At 46.1% G+C, this 19,281-nt stretch overlaps 1 protein-coding gene across 3 annotated transcripts in view; it reads left to right on the top strand.

Moving 5' to 3' along the window:
• The first annotated feature begins 310 nt into the window (after positions 1–310).
• The window catches only part of NEDD9 (neural precursor cell expressed, developmentally down-regulated 9), a 109,838-nt gene continuing 90,867 nt past the window's right edge, over positions 311–19,281 (top strand). For 2 of the 3 annotated variants that reach the window (XM_080379418.1, XM_080379419.1), the window contains exon 1: positions 311–3,240. The gene's annotated coding sequence lies outside the window, so the exon portion shown is untranslated. The remainder of the gene's footprint in view (positions 3,241–19,281) is intronic. The other variant, XM_080379420.1, reaches the window with a different exon arrangement.

Raw genomic sequence — 19,281 nt, 5'->3', positions numbered from 1 at the left:
ACTGAAACGTGCTGAAACTGCCTGAGAGGGGGAGTCTGTTTTCTTTTGGTGTTTGAGCTACACTTTGCTGGCATTTTTCACCAACTCGGTGACCATTGAGAAGGACTGCTACATTTCTTTTTGGGACAAGTAAGCCTGGAACTAATCATTCAACCGAAGAATTTGGAGAATAATGGGTTTCACATACGGAAGGACAAGCTGAGTCCATTCCAAATAACAAGACACACACACAGTTGTCATACCTGAAAAGGAGGAGCACCGGTCTGGACGCAAAGCATCAATCTGTCCAGCTGAGGAAAATGAGAGTCTGGGAATGAAGACCTTGAAAGAGATGGGAAAACTAAAGTAATTATTTTGATGTGCTCAACACACTGCAGCAAAAGCATTTAGGGTTTCCCTTTCATTTGAAGTTAATCTTTCATTTCTGGATGAAGGAGCATACTCTGATACGTTTCCTTGGATTTTCTGTAAAATATCTATTATTTGACTTCACCGGGAGCATTTAAGCACATCCTGGCTAAGATTTCCTAGCTGAAATTACTGCAAAGAGTTTACAAACCTATGATGAGATTTCTGAGGACCAGGCAAATGCTTCATCTCTCCACTGGCACAGAAAACAGCAATCTCCCCAGCGCAGCAGAAATTAGTATGAGATGGCTCATACCCGCAGGTGAAAAGGTGACTGGTTTTCACCAGCGAGAGGCATCTTTTGTCAGTTTGTCACAGTCTGCCCTGGGGACTGCGCGGGTTAAGAAAGTAATACTCACACCTCGTCACCATAACAGCTCCAGCCTGTTCAGATCTGATGTAGTTGGATTTTCTAAGGTTTCCAAATGCCTGAGGACCCTTTCTGTCTTCTACCTTCCCTGTTCTTCTGGAGGTAACATGCACCCCCCAGTGCTAATACATGGCTGCACCTTCTGTCTTTGTTAAGGAAGGTTCATTTCTGTGGAAATCAGGCTTTCTGAACATGGCCCACAGAGGCACCGAGGTGCCTGCAGGCTCTGGTTCACTGTCTGAGGTGAAAAAGGTGCAAAAGCTGGAGAAGTCCTTGCTGCTAGAGCTTGGCACCTGCCCCTGCTTCTGCAGCAGCCCAGTGCAGGAGGGATCACAACCCAGGAGGCTCAGTGGCCAGGTTAAAGCTGATACAAGTCACTTTGGTACACATGGTCATACCTAGAAATTTAGGAGCAGAGAAGTTAGCCAGGCTGCTGCATCCGCAGAGTTGATAACCTCTGGACCAGGGCAAGGCAGGCAATCCATTTTTGTGGACCTGAACCTGAAGTCCTGATCTTGCCACCTTGAAATGAATTAGCAGATACTAGCACCCATGAAGCTAGGAGCTCCAGCCAGCTTGGCTCGTGAAGCACAGGGGAAATGCAACTTCAGGATGGAGACCAGCACGACCAGCTGCTGGCTATTAGTGAGCACACAGCTGGGTCTGGGTCATCCTATCTCGGATGCAAAGACCGGTCTTTGGCAAAATGTTCCACAAGCAATTTAACGAGTGTGTTTACGTGGGTGAGCAGCTGATTGGTCTGGAGATCAGAAATATTTGACAGAGTTAACAATGTGTTACAGGTGGGAAAAGCTACAACGAACAAACAGGCAGTTTAGATAAAGATAAAAATGTAAACAGCACTTGCTTTGTAAGGTGATCGATCAATCAGCTGTGGTTGCTTATCCCTTTTGGAGCAAAACAGACTTGGGGACAGATCGAGAGGCTTCTTTGCAGTTGTGAGACACACAAAATTAATAATATACATTTTGTACTACCTTCCCCCAGGAAGGGCTTCAGCAAGTACCCTACTTGGAAGTCATGTGCACTGAGACTAAGAAGCTGAAGTGCAATGAATTAGGTTTTATCTCTTTCTCACCTCCTCTTCTCTTGCTAACTCCAGCTTTCTTGCTGGCAGCCCATCAGGCCCTGATGCTTCCCACTCCCTCCCTGCTCACCGCTTTTGACCTCAGAGGTCTGGCTCAGTTTCCCTACTCACTGACAGAGCTCTTTGGATGTTGTTTTGGCAAACAAATTTGTATAACTTCTTTTTTACTGTCTCACACCATCTCTTCACCTCTTTCCATGCCACCCTCCCTCTCCCTTCAGCCATGCTCCATCATGCATTAAGCGGAGTTTAGAGACGCCTCAGTACTGACCTGTATTTCACTACAGAGAGATCAGTTACTCAGTATTATTTGCATGAGAGACATTAGTGCCTTTCTCCTGAGTTAATTAGGCTTTCCCCTGCCTGCTTGGCCAGGCCGGCAGAAGGGCAGCATGGCTGTATGGCACCTGCTTAACAGCTTGTTCCCTTCAGGCCCTGCAAACAGCCACGGGCAAACCTGCCCTCACCATCACATCACAGCTGTTGCTTCTCCAGAAACCACTAGCGCCTGTGGTCAGGAGAACCAAACCATCTGCGGCAATGTCTCGCAAGCCTTGTCCCAGCTCCACACCGGTGACGGGGCGCACGCCAAACCTCCATCACACGATCCCTACCTGTGTGGGACGAAACCTCTATCTGCAGCCACCCCACTGTTCCTTAATCCCACTTGTAAAAACAACTCAGGCTTCTTAATCATTTGCGAGAATGACAGCGAGGGTCTTGAAGCACAGAGGTGTTTCTTATGGCCCACGACCATAACCCACTGAGGTGCTGAGCTGTGGGAGCCAGCAGCCATCTCACCATGCACAGCACAGCTGGGCTGCGGCATGGAAAGCTCAGCGCCCACAATCTCACTTTCCAGAGCTACAAAGCTCTCTTTTAGCACCGAAGCAAGGTTAGAAATAGCCTCGGCAATTAGGGCTGCCAAGTAAACCATCAGAATAAAATGAAATTGCCCCTTGGCACAGCTCCACTGAATTTGGTGCCTACAAGACAGCCATGGACGGCCACTGACCTCTCCCCATGGGCTTCCTTATTCAAGAAGCACTCAGCCTGAATTTCTAAGAGTACTCAACCTGAATATCTAAGACATACTGTCAAAAAACAAGGTTTGCCAAGCGGAGAGGAAATGACTAAAACCGGAAGAAAAACATTTGTGGTTTCTCTCTTTTACAAGCAGGAGGGGAGACAGAGTAAAAATGTACTCCTACAACCGAGCCTTCCCTACGGAGCCAACGGGTGGGCATGGTTTCCTCGGGCTATGTTAAACTCACCAAGGGTGCAAGAAACCCGATGAGAAGGGTTGAGAGAAGGTTGGCAGAGAGCATTAGGAGAAGCGTCCCCGGCGAGGTAAGTGCCACCCAGTGACACCCCTCTGCTGCTGTTGCTGGTGTTTCTGAGCCTGAACCTGTATGTCTGTAACAGCCCGGTCCCTCTGCATCTAGGTATGCAGCGACCTTCTTGAGATTTTTAACAACCCTGCCGATTAATATGAACTCTGTGCTTGTTAAAGGCTAAATTAATAGCCGGTTTGCTCTCATGGCCTTTTTTTGTTGAAATAATATTTTGTGTGACAACTGACCATTGCAATTTGCCTCCTTGGACTATTTGGGTACCAGTAAGTTCTTTAGTGAAGATACATTTCATGAGAAACCAGGGAAGCCCTGCTGCATTTCCAAAGGCAAGTCAGGAAGTTGGCTGGCAGCAGCAAGTTTATTTGCAGAGTTGCCACTGCTGCTGGAGAAGGGGCCAAACCCCACGTACCTGTCATTTGCCGAGAGGAAACACATTATAAACTCTTCTGGAGACAGCCCACCCTTACTCTAAGCTGGGCACTACCAAACAGATTGTCAGGTCTCAATTATATCATCAATTATGCTTATCAGACAGGAAATATCTAATTTCTTTTTTTGTGTTGAACGTACAGTAAGATCTGCTTCAATCTGTCCTGCATATATCAGAACATTCTAGTAGTTCTCTAAACAGAGGTTTAGGATGTGAGAAAGCTCAAAGATAATTTTAAAATAGGGTTTTAAAGACATAAGAGATCATTCTTTGCAAGTGCAGATTTCACCATAAGTCTGCCTCAGTCATTCCTATTCATTCCTAGGCTTTCTAGCCTATAGATTTTCACGTGGTTGAATTTACATCATGATTTTTTTGCTTTACTTCATCAATTCATAGTGATGGAGGAACATAACATGATTGCTATTTTGTTAGTCTGCGGTGGTGGGCAAGCTGTTTCCTAATGCTGGTGGCATTTGATTTAAGCAGCAAAAAAATTTGGCAAGAAAGCATCTGCAAACATTATTTGAATAACAGCTACAAAGCTGTGTCAGCGGTATGTGCCCCTCTCTTTCACTTTCTGCAGCTGTTCACAACTGATCTGCGATTGTACAGAGACCAAGAACGAATACTCAGGAAAGAGTACATGGTGATCTGCACCAGGCAGCCAAGCCTCTTGGAGATACACCATTCAGGGTGCCATAGGATATGATAAGAGGATATGATTTGGGTCACGTTGTGTATTGTAAGCAGAAAATGAATTGTTCTGCCCTCTCTGGGGCTATTTGAAGGAATCATTTCCTGGGCTAAAGAATACACTTGGATAAAATGCTTGTAAAGTAAATTCAGCTAAGTAATCTGCAACACCCTGTCAATTTTTAAAGAGGAACTATTGCTTCTACTGCACTGAACAGTTCCCCTGCACTTCTCTTTTTGAGACCTGTCCATATTCAGCCAGAAGGACAAGGAGAGGCTAGAGACACCTGTGTAGCTGCCAAATCTCACTAAAAGCAACCCTCAGCAACCTCCCTGTAGGGCGCTGAAGTCCGTATCTACCAGCTGCAGACACAACAGCCCTCTCTAAGCCTCCAGAGAACAACAGAGAGAAAATCCAGGTCAGTGCTGAGGCTTCCTCTGAAGCAATGATGCTTCACAGGGTCACTAAAAAAAGTTACCTATCCTGGTAAAAGCATCATATAAACCGTAGGAAAAGCTTAACTAAGAACAGGCATGGGAGTGCTGTGCTGAGGCTAAGTGTGTGGAGCGTGGATTTTTTTGTCTGTTTCTCAGGAAAACAAAACAAGGCTGATAATAGCAACTTGTGTTTCATCGGAGAAGCCACACTGCCCCTTGGAAAGAGCTTAGACTGTCCTTCAGAGCCAGGGACGCACTGCAGCTTAGGGACCTAGCCCGTACCCAGGAGCAGAGAGGAATGGACATGTTGGAACCAGGCTCTGAAGGTTGGTGAGATATGACACCTTGCAGCAGGAGCATTCAAAATTCAGGCATGTGACAGAGGACATGAGAGGAGTTGCAAATAGGGAAGGAGCAATCTGGTGTTTCAAGGGGGAAGGGAGACGAGGAAGGGTGAAGTAGTTTGGGGAAGGTATGGCATTCTTCATCACTAACGGTCCCCATGAACTTCTGCCAGTCATTCTGCCTACTTTTTTCCCCAAAAGCAAATTTTCTCCTTACTACTACACTATGCACTTTGATTTGCATGGTTTCCCACAGAGAGCACAAACGTGAAGGGGCTGTTACATACAAATGTAACTGACTGCTGCACTAGCACCCCGTAAAGCACTGAACTGTAGATCTAGCCTAATCTCCTAAGTCCAAACTTATGGGGTTTCTTTGCTCCTGGAGAGTTTGTCCCCAGTAATCCAGGTGGACTAATTGATAATGATAGTTAAGATGATTCCATAAGTACTCAGAATATCTTTGATTGTAGGTTACAGGTTGCTTTTTTAAAAACAAAAGAACTGTCATTAGCTTTTTCTCACCTAAATTTGCTCTTTCAGAACAAAGCATTCACTGAGTGCTCTACCATGCAGGCTCAGTGGCAGGCATTTTATCAGAAGCAGCAAATTTTAAACAAATATTGGCATTTTAATGGAATTTTAAAGTCGTACTTTCAAGAATCAAAGCTGGAAACCATTGTTCTTACCACTCAGTGGAAAAACAATTTGAATGAATCAAATACTCATCAAAGACTATGTCATGAATACCAAATACTTAAAACACTCCTAACAGCATCTGGCAAACAGCCTGAAAAGCAGAGACCATTCTCTGTCTGTGAGTGGTACAACAAGTGATATAATACATCTATTACTTGGTCTAGAGCACGCAGCTGACTGTGCTCAGACCTTCTGACATCTTGTCTAAGACCAAGTCAACAGTTCTCCTCTATCAGCAGCCACAAAGAGATCTAACCAAACAGACTCCCAGAACGTTTAGTCAGGCCAGTATATCACAAGGCAAAAATTAATGATCTTCAATTACTCTTTGTGATCCCTCCGATTTAAAATTCTGTGGTTGCGTCTACATGGCAGGCCAGAAAAAAAGCTGTAGGTGCAACATGCCCCGTAAGTGATCCACCCTGTATTTGTGTTGGAGACACTCTCAAAATACTGCAAAGACATCTTTCCTGAAGTAACAGCTGGCAGGGATCAAACCCAGGTGTATATTCACGTTCTTCCATCTGTCTAATTACTGATCAAAATCCTCGTGTCCTGTGCCTGAGCTGCACTGGGCTCCCTGCCCAAAAGGGCATCCAAACACGCACCCATTGCTGCAGCTTTGACTTATCTTCCATAAAGAACCTAATCCTGGTTTCTGGACCTTACTTGTTGTTATGGAAATGACTGCAATATTCATGGGAAAGCTCCACAGGATTTTGTGGCCTTTTGGGTTCTTCAGCCTGAGCTGGTCTAAGCTCTGCGACATTCTCCCCTTCTCCAAGGTACTTTCTAAACTTCTTGGCTTCCTCCTGCTGTTTGTCCACTGCTAGAGAGGGACCCAAGGGCTCTTCTAGAGAGTGACAAGGAGCAGTAGGGACTGAAACATATGAGGAGAGGATATTTGTTCATGTGGTCATGGAAAGAATTAAAGAAGGGAAAAGGGGTCCTACTTTATAAAATCATCTGAACTGCAAGAAATGACCTCTGTTACTGTGATTCACCAGTTGAGAGAGGCTGCCTTGGCTAGCTGGGCACCAGGGTGCCATTTCTTCATGGGTTCCACACAATGTGTTGGGAGACACAATCGCACGGTGGCCTGGTGCAGGAACACGGCCATAGGACAGTAGGTGGCCGTATCCCTTTCCCCCTCTTCACCCCTAGGCCACAAGGAAAGAAATCCGCTTTCACTAACGCTTCACCTCCCTCTGGGTCATGGTTTGTTCCACCAGTGCCTTTTCTACCCGAGTAGACAAACTCTTGTTTGCCAGTACAGCATCTCCAAATGTCACACGCAGGATACCTCAGCAGGACTTTATTTTGCCTTCTCTTACTCTTGTATAGCTGTCTAAAAGTGAGACACTCTCGTGCAACGATAGCACTTGATTGTTTTTCCTCATCTTTCTGATTCAAAGCAGTACAAAAAAGATTTTCTTTCTCTAAGCTGCAAGCAAACAGACCATTGTTGAAGAAAAAGCAAAAAAAATGCCTAAGCAGATTTTTCTGCCACAATAATTAGTGAGTTTTGACCTCTGCAGCCTGTTTCAAATATTGGACAAGCGATCTTCTGAGCTGCACACCTTCGGTTCTCTGCTGAACTCTTCTTTTGAGCTTACTCAGGGTAAGAAGCATCACTGGCAATGAACCACCTCACATGTACATCTGAGGAGGAGCTGTGCTTCAGAAAGCCCCTCTGAAAATTAAATTTTCTCCTTCCCCTAGCATTAACAGCTTGATGCTGATAGGCGTGAGTAACAAATTACTCTGTTCTCACACTAATTAAACAGTAAATTAAAAGTAGCACAGAGCTAGGACGCCTCTTGCTCCCTGCCCAGGCCACACAAAAGCATCCCCCCTTAACCCAGGATGCCTTGATCCGAGGTGAGGGAGGAGGAGGAAGAGATTTTATGGTCATTTAAGCCCCCGTGCAGGTACACAGCTCACTTTGCAGCACAACTAAGGACATGGCCCGCTTCAACAGAGATGAGGAAAGGGCTCCTTTTTTGCCTTTAGTGAGACAGACATTCTTCAATTTATTTTATGGCTACAGATGACATAGCTGTCTAGAGGCACTCTGGTGAGGAGAAGCGAGGAGAAGAGCCAGCGTGGGGGTGGAGAGCTGCAGCTCTGCCCCTCCATTTGATGTGGTCTCTTTTAAAGGTCACCCACTGGGACCCGACATCAATCAAATTATTTTTGTAAAAACAACAGTGATCCCAATGAAGATTTATATAACACATTTGTGCTATAGCTCTTGGTTCCTTTTTCTTATATTACTTAAAGCAATATAATAACTTTTGCAGGCATATCGTAGGAGACTGCCAACATTTCAAACATTTCCTTGATGTAGGATGATCACAATTGAAAGGAATGTGAATTTTATCCAGCCGTCAGTAAGGTTTTGTTTTCCTTAATCCCTGAGACTAAATTATTGGGCAGTTTTTATCCTCCCAACTAAATCTTAATTGAGACTTGCTGTCATTTAGGTTACCACATGACTTTTCTAACCAAAGCACCAGGGCACCTCTGAGGAAGGACTGAGACAGGGACCCTCAGCATTTCTCATTGCTAAGAGCTGGTTGTGCAAGAGACCTCTGCAACACTTAGGAAAAGGCAATCAAAGTTTCTTTTCAGTATTAAATTTTCTTTGTTTGAAGCGCTCTCCTAGTCAAACCTGTGAACAGTGTAACCCAGCCAGAATTCCCACCGACTGGAAATAAAACTGGTGGTTGGTGTCCCAGGGTGCTGTCATTTTGCTTTGCGCTGCATACGCATGGGGGATTTTTTTCCCCACAGCTTGAGAGTTCAGGTTATCTCTCCAGAACTGTACAGAAGAAAACCCAAAACCTTCCATCCACCCGCAGTTAGGATCCATCTAGGTGTCTGCAGAAGTGCTGAAGAAAAGAAGCGGTTTGGCTGTGGTGACTGGTGTCACTGGAATCAGCAGTAAAGATACTGACGTGGGGAAGAACATCAGGGATATTTCAGTGCCATTTCTTTGGAAATAACTTAGGATACCTCCAAGTACTCTGGCAGCTAAATGGCAACATTTTCCCCAGCAAAATAAGTTAGGTCCCTTTTCAACAGGAGCAGAGTGCAGTTTCTGCCCCCATTGCCTGGATCATCCACAGATGCAAGGAGACGGGAATGGAAACAGCAAGTACAGCCCCCTGTTCGCCTCCCCAGCGGCAACGAGCCCACGCCAACACCAACGGAGGGCAAATGTCCTGCCAAAGGTGGGAGTGAGGGAGGAGGAGGAGAATGGCCTGCTTGCCACCTCCCTCAGAGCCCCCCATCTCCATGGCTTCCCCCAGGCAACATGAGGGATGGTCTGGAGGCTTTGTTTAATTTGGAGGAAAACCTAGAAGCACTCACAGTTCCCTGCGACTAGTCTGGGGGAGAAGCACTTAAACGGTAATGCCAGGGCTTAGCTTTAACCAGGATTTTAGCCCCGAGCCTCAGTTAAAGACTAATAATTCAGACTGACTGTTCAGGTTCTGCCAGCACCAGTGAAGACAGACAGGCCATTCCTCACCCCGAAACAAGCAGGGAAGAGATGAAATCCAGGAACCTCTGGAGGGATCCGTTCCTCCCTTTCTAGAAGGATTGTGGATTGTTAACCTGGGCTGTATGTCTGACTTTCTGCCAATTCAAATTAGGTCAGAGGTGCCTGGGTTTCTGCACCTTGGCTTCCCACTTTCAAACAGTGCGCGTAACTCATTCCTCCCTCGCAAGGGAGTCACAGGGTTGAACGCATCGGTGGGTGCACGTCATGCACACGGTGCACACCAAGTGCCGAAAAGAAAATAAAAAGGTTGTACTCAACCATCCTGAGCACCTCAGCACTTCACAGCTTTCATTCTACTGGAAAGTGTCCCTGCCCATGGCAGGGGGTTTGGAGCTAGATGGTCTTTAAGATCCCTTCCAACCCAAACCCTTCTAGGATTCCAAACAGCACCAGCATCTCCCAGAAATATAATTAACTTTTCTTTTTATGGGAGCTATTGAGAGTTGCCACATCGGATTCTAAACTCTATTTTGTATCAGGACTCAGCTAAACAACAAATCCCTGCGTGCATTTTGCTTTAGAAAAGTATTCCCAATAAATACCAATGGACTTTTGATTTTTTTGAAGCTATTCTAAATGCATGGATTAACAATAATTAATAATAAAAGCGACCACTACTTCTTAGCGCAGCTCTCTGTCACTACAAAACTTCTGCCAAAATCCTACTAATTGAATAGTACAGGCTGGGGAGCACCTGACTGCCCAAGAGATGTGGGAGTCCACGCAGAGCGGTGTGCCAGCAGCACACAATGGCAGCAATGAAAGCCAGCAGGGCACCAGGCTGCACCAGCACAAGCACGGCCAGCAGATCTGGAGAAGGAGTTATTCCCCTTCGCTCTATGCTCATTAGAGCATATCTAGATACTGTGTCCAGTTTCACATATATATACACACACACCCCAATACAGGAACGACACCGATAGCCTAGGGTCAGTTCAGTGTAGGACCACCACGATGGTCATGGCTGGAGCACCTAACCTGTGAAGAGCGGCTGAGGGACCAAGGCTCAGTCAGCCTGGAGAAGTAGTGGCTTTGGGGTGATCGATCAATAGCCCCAGTGTACCTACGAGGTTACCATGAAGACTGAGACAGGCTCTTCAGAGGTTCATGGCGGGAGGATGAGACACAAAGGTTGTACGACAAAACAGGAGTTTCTGGCTTGATATGAGGAATGTAATTTTCCCCATGAAGACAGCCAAGCGACAGAGCAGGTTGCTCAGAAAGACCATGAAGTCTCCATCCTTGGAGATTTTCAAGACCAACAGGACAAAGCCCTGAGTGATTTGGGCTGACCCCACAGCTGGCCCTGCTTTAAGCAGGAGGTTGGGCTAGTTGTGGTCAAGACGTCCCTTTCCTACCTGAATTACTCTGAGATTCTCATGCCGTAACCTGTCATTGTCATTAAAGGTGTAGAAACACTGTCAGTCACCACTGGGTAGCTCTTGAGGGCACATAGGGCAGTTAAACTATAATAACCTATGGTCCTTCTCTCCAAGAGCACGACATCCATTCAGTTAAAGATCTTCTGAGGCAAGAACGCAAAGGTTATCATCATTATAACTACATGAGTGGTCACGACTAAATGCTGATCTGCCCAGACCTGGTCTGGAGCCAAGTGAAGTAACTGGAAAGTTTGAGTGCACACATCAGCTGACTTGAGATGTAGATATCCAAACCTGAACTCATTACTGGCAACTGAATTACTCCCCACAAAAAGACATAAGCCCACATACTTCGGCAGAAAACTAAAATAAGCCAGGCTGATTAGTGCCAAAACACATTTACTCTCCCCAGACTACAAAGGCAGTCTGATGACTCCAGCTATAGCTGCGTATAGTGCACACACCTGAAAAGTTAGAGAAGATGGATCCTACCCTAATCGACTTCGGCAGGGGGTGGATTATGCTTGGAGCCTATCAAGGTCACCACAGTCAGACTCAGAAGTAAAATATACAAACTCCACGCTGAAATACATTTCTGTGCATTTTCCAGTTTAGAGTTTTAGTCCCACGACTTCACAATTCTAACCGTTATTTATTGGGGAGATATTTTCCTTTTTGACTGTCACGGGTGGAACAGCCTTGAGGACTCTAACAAGAGACTGGGTGAAATTTCATAGCGAAAAACATAAGGAAAGCAGAGAAGAAAAATACCTGACTCTACTAGCACACCTTACAAGTTATGGATGCACTGTGGGATCCGATAACTTTTCACTGAAGCCTATGTAGATTGCGCCAGGCTTCTTCCCGATCCCACAACAAAGGCAATATGAGCCTGTCCTCATCTGCCATAGCAGTGGAAAGTACTGGTCCTCCACGTGACTAGGGGAGATGCTTCCAGCAGATGGGGATGAGCTGCCCAGGGTGAGAAGGGCTGCAGGGAGCCTGAAGAAGTTGGGGTTAACCCTGTAGTTTCACAGTCTGTTTCTATTGGCAGAAGCAGGAGGCCACAGGGTGAAGTGAATCCAGATGCTGATCTGGGTTAAAAATAACAGCATGGTAGGGGAGGGAAGGGGAGGAGGGCAACGGCTGGCTCTGCTCCCAGCCGGGCAAATGCCCCAACGGGAGCAGGGTGAAGGGTGAGACTGCTGGTCTCGGCAGCCACCAGCTCCTGCTGGCTGGGACCCACTGTGGTGGAGCCCAGCAAGCTGAGCCTGGGTGGGGGAAGGTGGAAGAGGGTCCAACTGCTGCCCAAAACCACCCCCAGTGGGGAAACAGAGCAGAAAAGAGAGAGTGGCCGCAGGTGAAAGATGGTGTTGTTCACACACCCTGAAAATATGTTTACCCTGGTCAGCAACATGTTTAGAAGGGAAATTAGAATGATATTTCATTTTCTTTTCACTTATTTTATTCAGTCTTCAGCATTTTTGCCTCCACAAATAAAACAATGTCCAAACCAGAATCCCTTTGGCATCCACCCACTATTTGCGTTCCCTGCAAAACGACTTCTCTGTCAGCATCCCAGTGACAGGCAGAGCCACAGCAGTATAAAGACGTAAATGACAAACAGGCCTCAGAGAAGCAGTAGCTTGTGTGAGGCAAACTGAAATTAAGAAAACAACAGACAAGCTTTCAGGTACACAGGTCTGAATAAATGCTGCGTGCCCAAATTTTACTGGTTTTCTCTTGGAGAATGTGCCAGCCTACTAGGAATTGTGGACTACACCGATCTGCCTTCCTGCTTTTCAGTGGTGTTCACTTTCCAGCTCCCACTGTTCATGTTTCCATTTTATCTGACTTACTTTTATACTGGTTGATCGCTCCATCCTTCCTATATTTACTAAGCTACCTGCAGGCACCCACCACCACCTCTCTGTCCACGTAATGGAGCTCATGAGATAAAATGTTAAAACGGGAAAGAGATGCTCAGGAGGGACAGAACGAGCCACAGAGATCCTCCATGCAGGCAAGATGCTTGTCTTTTGTACTTGGGGAATCCCTTGGTGCAGATCAGTCCCTGAGTATTCAGGTCTTATCTCTAGCTATGTCCCTGCCTGTTTCCCCCTCCCCTCCTGCCGGTATGAGAGCAGACTCCCCAAGACTTGATCTCTGAGTAGCTGGCAGCAGCCATACAAGAAATTGTGGCTTGTGCTGCGGAGGTAGTCACAGAAAAACACAAATGGACAAGCCACACATCTAGAAACATCCCCCACCCAAAGGAAAGTATTACAATTACCATCATTAGCTGCTGCCGAAAGCGGCTTTCCACTCCCAAACACCCAGTAGAAAATTCAGATCCATTTCAGACCCTCTCTTCCCACTTTTGGAAAGTAGCTTTGCAATTCTTGTGTAATTACTCAGGAAAAAAAAACAAAAAAACAAACAACCAACAAATCCAATTATCTTCTCCCTGAGTCATGCCACTTGCTGGCTGAGCGCTGCCAAGCAGCAGGCTGAGTTCCCCAACCGATCTGAACGAGATGGCTGTGTGGAAAGCTGACATGGTGTTTGGCAATGCCAAGCCAAGCAAGCAAACATTTTATCAAAACAAGCTTTTCTAAATCTGTCCCATGAAGCAGAACAAACATATGGGCAATGCCATTGCTATGAAAGGAAGATATGCAGGGCCCTGGTCCTTCAACCTACTCTATGCTTTGGCTCCAGCACAGCTGTGAAAATGAATATATTACAAAAATTCAAAAATGTTGATCATAGCAAAGGCCCCCGTGTAGACCCAATCATACTAACATCAGAAGTCCTTCTGCTGATAAAGATTATTCCATTTAGGAAACTAATCTGAGCTGCAAATGGATGTAAAGTCAAGGTTCTTCCAGCCTCTCCAGAAATCAAAACACATCAAACAAACATGAGACATGCTACTCACTGCCAGTGCAAAAAGCCTTGCTCTGCAGTGTTTGAGCTGGAACCAATAGGAAGGCCTCACAGAAGGAATCAAGAGGTTTTTGGGGTGTATTTGTGCTGCCGGTACTTTTCCCTGGCCCGTGGCCCCTTGAGCAGGGTTGTTTGGGCACAAAGCACTCCCATACAGGATGGATACTCACACACACACATTTTACCACAGCTCACACCAGTCAAGCGTCATAAATTTCCTGTGCTGACCTCTGTGGTGGTGGAGGCAGATCATTTATGAGAAAGCCAGTTACCTCTACACTGAGTAATGGCCCTCTATGCCTCTCCATTCAGCTTCTGTCTCTCTACCTGAGAGATTTGTGAACCTCTGTCCCTCACTCCTATGTTACCCCCACCACACATCACACTCCCCAGAGTGCAATTACTTCATAAAAACCATGTCATGAAGAGAGCTGTGCTTGCTAGCTTACTCCTTTCAGTCTTCTAAGTGAGCAAGGAATAGATTCTCAGGCTACACATGCCACCTAACAGAAAATGCCTCCTCTTGCACCCAAGTGCAGCCAAATGTCTAATGTTTCCGTTCCTATGGCACCTACGGAGGAAGGTTGCTGATGATGAGTCCTATATCACACGCATACAAGCCAGTGCTTTCAGTCACTGACAGGTTCCTGCTGTCCCAAAACCAGCATTCAGATCCCACAGTACACCAAGATGTTCATCCTGATCTAGACCTTCCTACATATACACACATCCACTACATCTGTTACCTCTCAGCCTTTAATGTATTTATACACAGTTTGCCTTATACTGTGTTCTGCATGATTTATATTCTGATGATACACTAAATTTGAAAAAGAGTTGTAAGTTGACACAAATATTCATTGCCTCATGGACCCATGAAAGAGCCATCCCAGTATTTTATTTGTATTAAGAACTTTGGCCTTTCACTGCCCTTTTGAAAGGCTGTCTTCAGCTTAAAAACTACACTGAAAAAGCTTCACTTTTACTCAGTATTTGCAGTGTTCACAAGTACAGCAAACCCAAGAGTAACATCTCGGCTATGGACCCATAAAGATATTGGCAGCCAAGAGGTGAAAGGGACTATTCGATCCTGATAGGTCCTTGTTTGTGCTTCAAACAGATTTGAGATACAGACCCAAAGTCTGGCTTGCCTCTCTCCAGGGAATTTAATCACTAGAGTAGTGTGAAGTGGCCGCAGGGCCAGGTTTTCCTCCCTTAAGGCTCCCACACTGCTACCACAGCACAGAACCACCCCAGCGCCCCTTCCGTGGGTCTCCTCACACGTTACAGCTCCTGAGCAGATGATGCCCTTCCTCGAGGGAACGAGGGAAAGCAGCCCTAAGCTAGGGAGAGGGGGGTACCCTGCCTGTTTAACGCACACCACTGAGTTAGCAGGTGACCTGCGGTAAACGGGGCGTACGGGATGGCTTGGTGGTGGTTAGTGGCAGCATCCCTGAGGAGCTCCACGCTTGGCTGGCAAGCTGGAATGTGACCTTGCCTGCTCTGCCCCTTCCACCCAAGATGCTCAGATCAGACCAAGTTTCCCTACAACACTGCCTGCAGCAATCAAACATTTGATCGTTTCCAGGTAGTCAGTGTTTTTACTCCAAATTGCTAAAATTACATGGGGGAAAATCAGTTCTTTCTGTCTAGAGCCACTGAAACTAGTAAATCCACTTAGCCTGACTTGCTTGAACTATAACAACTACAGTATTTTTAACACAAACTTTGTGCTTCTCACAAACTTTTTGTTTACCAGCGTCCTATCTTTGTGAAAAACATCCCATGCTTAGTTAGACTTCATGTAACAGGTGAGCCCCACATCCTGAGTCAAGTGGTTAGCTGCTGATGCTGAAAGCAAAAGGTATTTTCAGTTGCTGTTTTCTAATCTGAATTTGTCCACCTTCAGCACCTAACCACCTTGCTGTATCCAGAGATAGTTTTCAATTAATATCTCTTTGCTTTCAGGCATTAGTGGAAGAATATAAAATCTCACCTTTGACAAAATAAACCAATTTAGCTTCTCTTGCCTCTCTTTAGAGGGCACGGTTCAACTCATGCTCGTGCTGCTCAGCCCTTCTCTGCTCCCTGCCCACCTGTCAACATCCTCTTAAAAGTGTAAACACCAGGAGCGGGCTCAGTATCTCAGTAATGGGCTCATTAATGCTGTACACGTGGAAATACCACCTCCTTGACCTTTACTCAGCAATCTGCTCTAATCCCCAGCAGCAGCATTTGCTTTCAGGTATACCGTATCACACAGGGAGCACGTGTTTAGCTGACTGTCCATTAGCAATGAGCCTGACTGAGTCACTGGTTTCCAAAACACAAAATGTCCCAGTCAAACAGCATGGCTCTAAAAGTACACTTTTTGTCTGTAAGTACCTTGAATTTGACAGAATATGTAAATACATTTTTTGTTTGGGATAAGATTAGTTTACCAGACAATCCAGAAGACCCTGAAGAATAGCTCTGTCCTTGACATTATTCTTTATTACTTCATCAACAGTTGCATCATCATCATTGTCTTTGCCTAATGAAATGCGACGTGTGCTCTCAAGTCAAAACCCAAGTAACTGGATATCTCTTAGCCTAAGAATGAGACTTTTGGTTTATCTGTCAGGAACATCCATTCTGAATGCTTCCTCATGTATAATTACTTTAGAAAGTGGGACTATTAGCCAGATTGTAATTCATTTAATGCTTTTAATTAGTCTTATATATTTATAGTTTTGTCTTGCGCTCAGAACGTCATGTGGAAAAAATCATATGCCTCAGAGAAATTTCAATAGATGTACGTTTAGGTAGATATCAAAACCATTACCTCCACCAACCAGACGCTGCAATTATTTGACGAGACGGTTTTCATAAAACTACACTGATTACCATTAATTTTTTTCCTTCTTCTAACCCTTTCCTAACTTCAATGCACTATCAGCCTTCCTGTGATTTGCCCCAGAACTTACCACCTGCGCTTCAACTATCTGAGTGATCTCTCCCATCTTTTCCTTATTCGACTCAGCTGGCTGGTTTTGGCTTCAGTGTCTTCACAACTGACTTCATTATTTTCCAATTCTTGGTGCTGAAATATGATGGAGGTATGGGCTCAGTAAATGAGAACACATTTTTCCTCAGACCGCAGTAGAGAAAACTGTGATTTTGTCTTGGCCATTCTGACTTCTTCTACACGTTGTCCCCTCTGCTGGGTTAGAAATAAAATTTCTACACACAGGTGCAAGCATGGTTGTTTTAGGGGAAAAAATTAGTGTAGAAAACCTGGTTAAAACTTTCAAAACTTTCACCTTTGCTCTTCCTTTGGTCAGGGGAAGGATCCTGCTGCAAGAGGTGCAGGTGGAATCCCTTCTTACATCAAACTCTTATTGAGTTTACTTGAAGCAATGCAACTCCATCACTTCAAACCACATAATTTGTTACGCTTTGTGCAGTGCCTAAAACAAGCAAAGCCCAAAGTGACAGGTCCCTTCAGCAGTGCCGCAGCACACGTGCCAGTAACAAGAGGATAACCCTACTGCCCTCCTTCAGCACCTTCTTTCCTTGAGAGAAGCAACGGGTTTACTCAGGGCAAGGAAAGCTGGCAGAGGCATTATGGAAAGAAAAAGCTCCCCTCTCTAATCATCTCAGTTCTTGATTCCCCTGGGTCATTCAGGATAAGCTCTCCCTTGCACGCGCTAAGCGAAGGCAGCCACCGAAGGAAGGGACAAATGACCTTCAGGAGATGTCCATTTGTGCCTGGTGCATCTCTGTGTGTTGCCATTACCCTGGGTCTGCCCAGCTTGCTCCATTTAAAGAAGGGATAAAGCTGTGATAATTTCAGATTGGCTACCTGTGTAAAACGATAGCGAGTGACAGGAACATCCCACCTGGAGCCAGTAAGATGGATTAGAAAAGACCAGTATCCCAGATTCCAGGCTGGAGCCTGCTGCTATTTCTGATTACACAAACGGTAACACGAAGCTGGCTATCAGGTCACATACCGCTTAGCACCACTACCTCACACTGACTTGCTGCTAAATGCCTGCAACAGGAGCTTAGGTGACCATCCAAATCCAGGTGGTAGGTTTTAAGAACTGAGTTATTACTCACAGACCACAGGAAAGTAACCGATACTCTGGAGTATCTTTGGCTAATGTATTGTCTAACATTTCGTTTGCTCCAAAACTGCATCAGATTTATCACTTCTGGCAAGAAATAGGATCACTTGTGTGGCAGGCTCTACTGATTAAAGTTGAAAACAATTTGTGCAATGTTATTGCCACCTGTATTGAAGAAGGAACAGCTGTTACCACTCATACCAACTTTAAAGGGTAAAGATGGATGGCTAGAAAGCTGTGTGCACATTTGTGTGGGAAGCATGAGGAAGGGAAAACGCTGGCAAGACCCATGCTATAAGCACATCTGGGCTCAGAGAACAGATATCCACTACTTAAGGAATGGCTCCCTGATGCTCAGCTTTGAAAATGGAACAAATATTTAGTGCTGGCTCTGAATTTTCCAGCTTTCGAGTTTAAAACAACATGAAACAGCCTTTGCAGCATGGAGCCATTCCACACTGATTTGCTCACTGGGTTTAGCTTACGGGGCTACTCTGGGGATGGCCAGCCTTCAGGAGGTCACCCACCACACCTCGGCTGGCTCCGGAGTCAACCAGCAAAGAGGCCCAAGCAGCACTGGGTTTAAGCACCATTTTCTCACTGATGGTGATACTGGGAGAACTAGGTAAGAGTTAAGGACTTCCAGGAATTAAACAGGAGGCATCAGGGGTGTGACACAAGATGATGAAGGGGCTTTTGGGAGGGGATCTTGTGCAGAGTCTGGGTCTCCACCTTCTTCTTCCCTTTTGTCAGGGATATGCTTCCTCTCCCACAACCTGCCCTGCTGTTTCCCCCTTGATGAACACACTCCCAGCAGGAAGGGCAGCAACAGCTATCACAGAAGCAGGGCAGCTCAGGGGCAGGGAAAACCTGCATTGAGCTAAGATGCTTGACATAAAGCATGTTTATCAAGGAGCAGCAGGCAGGGTGACCTGCTGGAAAGGATCTCTTTGGTTGGCCTTTTTTAAATCAGGAAAGGGCGGAAGCTGGAGAGAGCGTTATCACATAAAGCCTCTTTCAACCCAGTCGGTGCTGTCTCCTCAGACTGACGCCTCTGGAGCACTGGTCAGCAGGCGGCTGGGCATGAGCCCCCAGCGTGCCCAGGTGGCCAAGGGGGCCAGCAGCACCCTGGCTGGTGTCAGCAATAGTGTGGCCAGCAGGACCCGGGCAGTGCCCGTCCCCTGTGCTGGGCACTGGTGAGGCCGCACCTTGAGCCCTGGGCTCAGCTCTGGCCCCTCACTGCAGGGGGGCACTGAGGGGCTGGAGCTGGGGAAGGGGCTGGGGGAACTGGGGGTGTTCAGCCTGGAGAGGAGGGGGCTCAGGGGGACCTGGTTGCGCTCTACAGCTGCCTGACAGGGGCTGTAGCGAGGTGGCTAGCTATTTCTTAAACTGACAGGACAAGAGGAAATGGCCTGAAGTTGC

Source organism: Falco punctatus, assembly GCF_963210335.1.
Source record: "Falco punctatus genome assembly, chromosome: 3".
NCBI lineage: Eukaryota > Metazoa > Chordata > Aves > Falconiformes > Falconidae > Falco > Falco punctatus.
The sequence above is the reverse complement of the archived record's forward strand: the minus strand, read 5'-3'. Positions and strand labels throughout refer to the sequence as shown.